The sequence below is a fragment of the Scomber japonicus genome, chromosome 1 (assembly GCF_027409825.1).
Source record: "Scomber japonicus isolate fScoJap1 chromosome 1, fScoJap1.pri, whole genome shotgun sequence".
In the NCBI taxonomy this organism is placed as follows: Eukaryota; Metazoa; Chordata; class Actinopteri; order Scombriformes; family Scombridae; genus Scomber; species Scomber japonicus.
Window position 1 is genome coordinate 22,336,653 of NC_070578.1, and position 7,702 is coordinate 22,344,354.

A 7,702-nucleotide genomic window follows, 5' to 3' on the forward strand; every position below is an offset into this window, starting at 1 on the left:
AACCAATATGTAAACATTGAAAAGAAACAAACAAAGAAATGAAAGAAATATTGCAGAAATATTTACAATAACTAAGTCAAGTAACTCAAATATAAAAACATATAAAGAATAGAATAGAGAGATATCACCATAACTATAATATACTATTTGCTGAGTATACACTGACCAATTGTGTTAATATACTACAATACACTGTGCATTAGTGCAAGGTGGATATTGCTGTGGTAGTAAGGTGGATGATTGCCCATGTGTACATTGAAACATGACTACACAGTAAATTTTGCAGTGTTAAATCAACACTTAAAGAGTTAAATTTAACACTATCTCCGAGTGTATTTGGTCCTTATCGGAATTGGTGTTAAATTAACTCTTTCCACAGTGTTAAAATTTCAGAGTAAAATCAACTCAATATTGAGTAAAAAATTAACACTGGCTAACACTGTCCAGTGTTAATCAAATTTAACACTACAGCTTAAATAACTCCAAAAGTGTAAATTTATGACTCTTAGCAGTGTTGATAAGTTACTCTACTGTGGTGGCAAATTAACTCTGATTCTAAACACTTTTTAACACCACATTGAGTTACTGAAGGTTAACACTAGAAGCTAATTTAACTCTAATAAGTGTTAATATTACACACTGCTGAGTTAGTGATTTACACTGTTGCTGTGAAAACCCAACTCAGATAGAGTAAAATCCTAGCAGTCATTAACACTGCACAGATAAATATGTAGTGTAATTTTTACACATTTGTAGTGTCAAATTGCTTCTATCCACAATACTTTGAAAATGTACAATTGAATAAAAACAAATTACTACAAAAATGCACTTAACCACTTTTATTTGTAAAAAACAAAAGTGAATAGTTCAATACAATGGGTATGCCTGCCGTGCCAGGCACCCCAATACAACATGTTCACAAGTTACCATAAAAATGCATTTAACATCTTTTTAAACTATACAAAAGGACATTTTCAAGCATTTAACATTTGTATGTTGAACATTTAGTTGTACAAAGGCATTTTAACATGATGTGCTTAAAAAAAATGTGAACAGTTGTGGAATGGATGTGCCTGCCGTGCCAGGCACTCCAATACAACAACATGGCAATATGGAACAACATACAAGGTGTCAGTGCTGCCAGTGTGTTTGGTATTTAAATGTTTCCTGAACCCAGAAAAAGTTCCAAGCACACGGCCACATCCAGTCTCAGCACATTTAAGACGAAGATTTTTTCCATCCAGGTAACCATGAACTACTCGTAAATGCCTAACAAGTGTATTTGCACAAGTTAACTCAGTCTGACAAACAAAACACTTCATGTCAAACAGATTCCCTCAAGTACTAATGCAGCAACCTAGCCCGAACTTCTGCAACACGGGGACTTTCCTTCACTTTGCCAACATCTATGTTGTACACAGTGGTTTGGATGAACGTGAACATGTTGTACAGCATAGGGTTGTATGAGGTGGCGAAAACATAGTGCGCCTTAAACAGTTCGTCAAAGGCAGTGAGTGAGGAGGCCGACCTGCATGGGATAGCATCTTTGTCAAGCACTATGAAGAACTGGTGGACTGCTTTCTTCCTTTGTCCTACAGCCAGGAGGTAGGGTTGTGTGCTTACTGTGATGGAATCAAGATGTTCTTGGAGGTTGGCTCCCGTCTGAGAAAACAAACACATGGCAAGTCTATTACAATTACATGCTTGTAATATTACACAAAAAATACACAAGTCAGCTTCCACCTGTAGGTGTGTGATCAGGACGTGCAAAACCAAAGCTCCCTCAGTCAAACATAATTGAATAGACTGTTAAATAAAATTAGGAACAACTACAAACCTTCTTGAAGACCACAAGATGCTTCTCTGCTTGGGAAGCAGAGACCTTTCCTGGTCTCTTACGACCTTGGGCAGAGGGGGGAATCAGGTGTAACAGCAGCAAAATAGAGCAGAGGTCACTGTCCCAACCTGTAACAACACAAATTTAATGTTAAGTGGACCATCAATGAACTTTTAATTCCTATTTATTGTCACAATACGTTTTTAACTATTTAACTTATAACTGTTTTTAAATCTGTATTTATTATCTCCTTTAAGTCAATGGTGCCAACATTAACGCTAATACTATGACTCTGGTTTTGTAACAGAAAGTGATCTGTCTTCAGGCCAATCATTAGTCAGAGCCACAGTGAAAGCGGGCTTTCACTATTCGCATTCATTATTAGCTTCCACAGTTTCATAAAACATCTAAGCATAGGCTAACTTCAAAACAGTCTGATACTTGATTTTATAACATCAAGCCTTTGTCAATGTTTGATTTTGGTTAAAATGATCTTTTTATACATTTTTTAATGAAGGTCTCTAGGATGAAACTTTCAACCACCGAACAATTTTTAATATATGTCTGGTGTCCATACGTTAACATTGACAAAATGATGATTCTTGAACAAACTGAATCTAAAAGGTCCACACACTGCAGTTAGGTGTATGGCTGGTATGAGATGAACTGATGATAGGTGACCTGATTTCAGAGACAAACATGACTGAAAATGCCCTTTAACACTAACAGGATATAATGAAACACACAAAACAAGTGTAGCCAATGACATGAGGAAAAAGTCTTACTTGTCATCATGTCGTCATCCACGTCAATGCCATCCTCAAGGGCATCAGCTGCCAGGAGGAGGTCCTCAAACTCACTGGTGGATGGAAGCTTTCGGCATTGCTGGATGATCTTTTTTTTGAATGTTGTCGTCCATTTCTCGAGAAACTTGCCAGAGACATCCTCCCCAAACATCAAAACAAAATCCTGCTCCACCTAGAGTGAGAATAATGGAGAACCTTCAAGATTTCATAGTAAGATTAATTTAGTTAATTCAGCTTAATTGTTTGAGATTATCACTAAAAGACACTTCTTACATAATTATGACATTATCAAAATACAAAACAATTACCAAGCCTTTGACATCTTTGAAACGTGGAAAGACAGACAGAATGTTGCTTGACTGCTGTGGGTCAAGGATCATGTTGCGACGGAAGTCAAATGTCAACTTCATCTTTTTTCTGATCACGTCCTCATCAGCTGAATGTTTAATCAGTGCGATGGCTTCCTTACACTCATCTTCACTCAGAACAGTCTCTGGAACAAACTGAGTCTCTCGTTTGGCAGCTGGTCCTCCAAGCCCATCTCCACGAGATGATCCTTCAGATGATGCTACACAATATGGGAACATATCATATTTTGACAACCATATCAAATTCATAGGCAAAAAACTAAAATAAACAAAACAAGTTTCAGACCTCCATATGACGATCGTCTGTCTCTAGCAGTGGATCTCTGAATAGTTTTAATCCTCCAGGCCAAGTACCCAGTGCCACTCTCGCCATCATAATAATGCTCCTTGGAGGGTGAAAGGAAAACAAAAACAGACACTCCATTAATGATATCTTTTTTAAAGTTAATGTACTTCAAAATAGGGCTGGGCTAATATAAAATATTATATTAGCCCAGCCCTATTTTATAAAATATTATATTAGCCCATATATATATATATATATTGATATTTAATCAAAATGTTTCACTGTAGCATTTAACATTATCACTTCCATTATAATGTGTGACTTACGTAACCGGTCTGGGAGAATGGATCACTGAGGTAGGGGAATAGGCTCACAATTCCTCTGGCATACATTTCTTTCACATGTCTGGGTGGTGATGTACTGCAAGATTTAAAAAGGTTAGGATTTCTGAATTGTATACACTGAATTGAACAAAGATTTGAATGTAATCAGCTTGAGCTAACTAAAAATATTTACAAATTACCCATGCTTCTCTGTCATATCAGCTGCCAGTATGTTCACCATTTTCCTTCTGGTTTCATCCGTGAGTGACTTGCTCCGATTATATTCATTTATTACGCGTTCCCCACCAGGTTTCTTGGTAAGAATGCCTTCCACCAACTTCAAAGAAAGGGCAAAATAATTCTGTATGCTGTGAATATGTCCCTTTAAAATGATCTTTAAAAAATTGTCATTAAAACAACATTCTTTTTATGGTCTTGGTGACCTAAAATAATCTGTTCGGCGCTGTTGTTTGTGTGTTGATTCTTACATGCTTGGATTCTGTGTCCAGCCTCTGTCGTTTACCAGAAGGACTCTCTGAAAGGATTTCTGTATCTTGAGAACAAGATGAATCAAGGGATTGTGGTTCAGACTCCTGACAAGAAGGCACCGATGATACAAATTCTGACCATGATAGGAGAAGCAGATGGAAGAAAAAATATTAACCACAAGGAACTAACAAATCCATTAAATACTGCAATATAAATTAGAAATGTAAATGAGACAAACCAGTGTCATATTTAATGGTTAGCACTCCAACTGAGGGATCCTTAATGACATCCTCAAATACATCATAATCCAACTCAGTCCCTGAACTGTCAACAACCTTCACACCATCCGTCACTGCTGGTACACCAAACTTTACAAATGCTACAAGAAAAGACAATGCTTGTGTTAACCAGACTTCATATTGGTCAAATACTCACACATATACAATGAACAAACATCAATAACTTTGTGTAAAATGAAACTTGTATTTCTACTTTTAAAGCAAAGAAAGCATGCATTTAAACATACCCAGTGTAATAGAGATAATAACTAACAATAACAAGAGTAAAGATAAAGTAAAATGGTATTGGTACAGTTACTATTAATACTTAAAAGCTTCCACTGGAAAGCTTAATTTTAATGTCAATGTCCTACCTGCAATCAAAAACTCTTTCAGGTCTGGCTCTGTTATCTTAACAAATTTTTGGACATCACCAAGTCTGGCCTTAATCAACATGGCTTCTGCAACACATAATTCCTTAGTCAGAAAATGTATATGCTTATATTATGATTAGAAAAACACAAATATAACAGCAAGTGCATGGTGCATAATCTTAACTGCTCTTGCACTGATGTAGACATCCACTCTCAGAAGTTTCTATTTGGATTAACTGGTGCCACACAGCTAACACAGCAATGAACGGAGCAAAGAAGCCCAACATGACGCTAACATGTGCTGCTTCAGTCCTCTGTATCAGCAGACAGTGTAGTTTCAACATGACTCAGTAATTAAGACGCAGTAATTCCAAGATCATTTAAGTTATTTAAATTACCTATTTTTGGGAATTGACGGACAGAAATCCCCTGTTGCGAAGGAAAACTTTGATCCAGACCCACTGCAGCATTGCGCACAGCTTATTTTTTAAATTCAAAATAAAATCCATGGGTCTGTGTTGTTAACATCACCGTAAGATAGACTAAAAAATAAAAATGTGATGCTGCTGATGTGACCAAGCTGGAGGAGGCACATGGTCAAGTTCTCAAACACGTAATGTTAGCGTACAAACTGATTCTCTGAGCTTCATGTTATCATATTATTGCCCGTAAAATAAAATGACTGAATATAACGTTAATGTGTAATACCTTGGCTCAGAGCAATTTATATCACAGTGTGGCCAATATCAAAGTTAACTTTAGAGCATCAACGTTAGTTATTAACACGAAAGTTCACTCTTTAAGCCAACTCCTGTCACCAGCACAGGCAAATGCTATGTTAATAAAATGTTCGGTAACGTTAATTAACTGGTAGATTTGAAAAATAATTAAAGAAATAAGCATATGATTAAGGACTAAGGACCAATTAATTAAAGAAAGGAGCATACCCTAACGTTAACGTTTTCAGCCCAGTATAATTTTCATCAGAACTAAATTTATGTGTAATAAAATAAAACTATCATATTGCTAATTAATTACCTTTTGTGACATGGCAAACGCGCGCGTTTTAAGCTAGGTAATTCACTCAGTCGTTAGCCGTCTTGAATTTGATGGATACAAGATACAAACTCCGTGAAAACACAGAAGCCAACACAATTTCTGTTGAAAATGCCTTTTTTTTTAGTTTTTGCTAACATAACATTGAGTTAATATGTTTAAATAAGAAACTTACCTCTGTTGCTGGATGGTGAGAAAATGGCGTCCAGAAAATTTTTCATCCGATTGAACTCGGAAAATGGTGGGCGGAGCTTTCCAGTGTCGAATTAACACGACCTCTTTTAACTACGTAAATTTTCACCAACACTGGGGGGAAATCTACTCAATCTGTTGTTGTAAAAACTCTGAAAGAGTCAATGAACTTTGACACTGCATATTTAACACTGCAAAATTTACTGTGTAATTTACACAAAGTATATACATTCTGTAACAGTATATAGACAGTACTTTAAAGATTACATACAGATCATTCTGAAATATAGCAGATGTGATGGATAATATCATGAATACAGTCCAGGTGAGCAGTCTTTACTATCTTTACTATCAGAGGAGTGCCTTCCTGACGCAGAGGAGTCCTTGAACAGACTGACTGACGGCAGCTGGCAGGAATTACTTCCTGTAGCATTCTTTGTCAAAGAAAAACAGACATGACGTCTGTGGTATGAATGTGTTTGTGCATTTGTAACATGTTCTACAGTGCATGTCAGTATTCATCATTTCTAGGCCCTGTGCATGCAATGGCTACTACAGGCAGGTATAGATACATTTTCATATGGAGGTGAGATCTACAGTAAAATTTCATAATCTGTCAATATTCATCATGAAATAATGTTGTGTACTTCATTTAGTTTAATCTATCATTGTCATCTATTAGTTGTGATCGGATTGTAAACAGGACTTTGTTAAATTCTAAAGCATTGCCAAACGGCTGACCCATAGCTGACCTGCATCATTAAAGATCTCCTCCAGACATGTATTAAGACATATAAAAAGATTGCTTGGAACAATAATGAGTGTCGGATATGTTTTATCCACAAAAAAGTGGAATTAAATTTAAATTACCATGTTAAAATCCAAATGTTCTGTCCTGTTACTTCTCCCTCATTAAAAATGCCAGCAACTATGAATATCTAACTATTTTTCACTTCAGAAGTTTATCTCCTGGACACAAGATGTCTCCTTGTTCACTGTAAGGTCCATTTTCAGTGTTTGTGCACTGGATTCTTCAAGTTTCCACATCACACTTGTGTAATGTGGATTCAATATTCAATCAGGATTTGCTTCCAAAGTATTTGTAATGTCACAATCATGCTCATAGGTATGATTTGAGCCTAAAACTCTGATTTTCAATGAGGACAGAAAAACTCATGAATGTGACAATTGCCTTTTATTGTCAAACTGCACACGCATTATTCTGCACAGTGAACTTCAATCATTTAACTATAGGAACTAGAAGAAAGATATTTTTAGGCAAGGGGGACTAAGAGGCAGTGTTGGGGAGTAACTAGTTACATGTAACAACATCACGTTATTTAATTACAAAATAAATGTAACTGTGATCCAACAGTTGCTGAGAAAAAAATGTGTAATTAAATTACATTTACTGATGAAAATGTTGATGATTACAAAGGGGGTTACATCTGAAGTCAGACCTTTTTTGCTCAGGAGGAGGGTTTTTTCCTCATTCTTTAATATTTAACATGTTACTGAAAACACATACTGCTGTTTTTAATTATTTGAAAACAATATTTTTATACTTTATAAATAAACCATGAGGTGGGCTTAAATTGTGTCACAGTAACCAATTAACCCCAGGCTAGACTTGACTTTTTTAAAATAAAATATCGTTATTTTATATAAAATCTACAGGAACTAATAAATACAT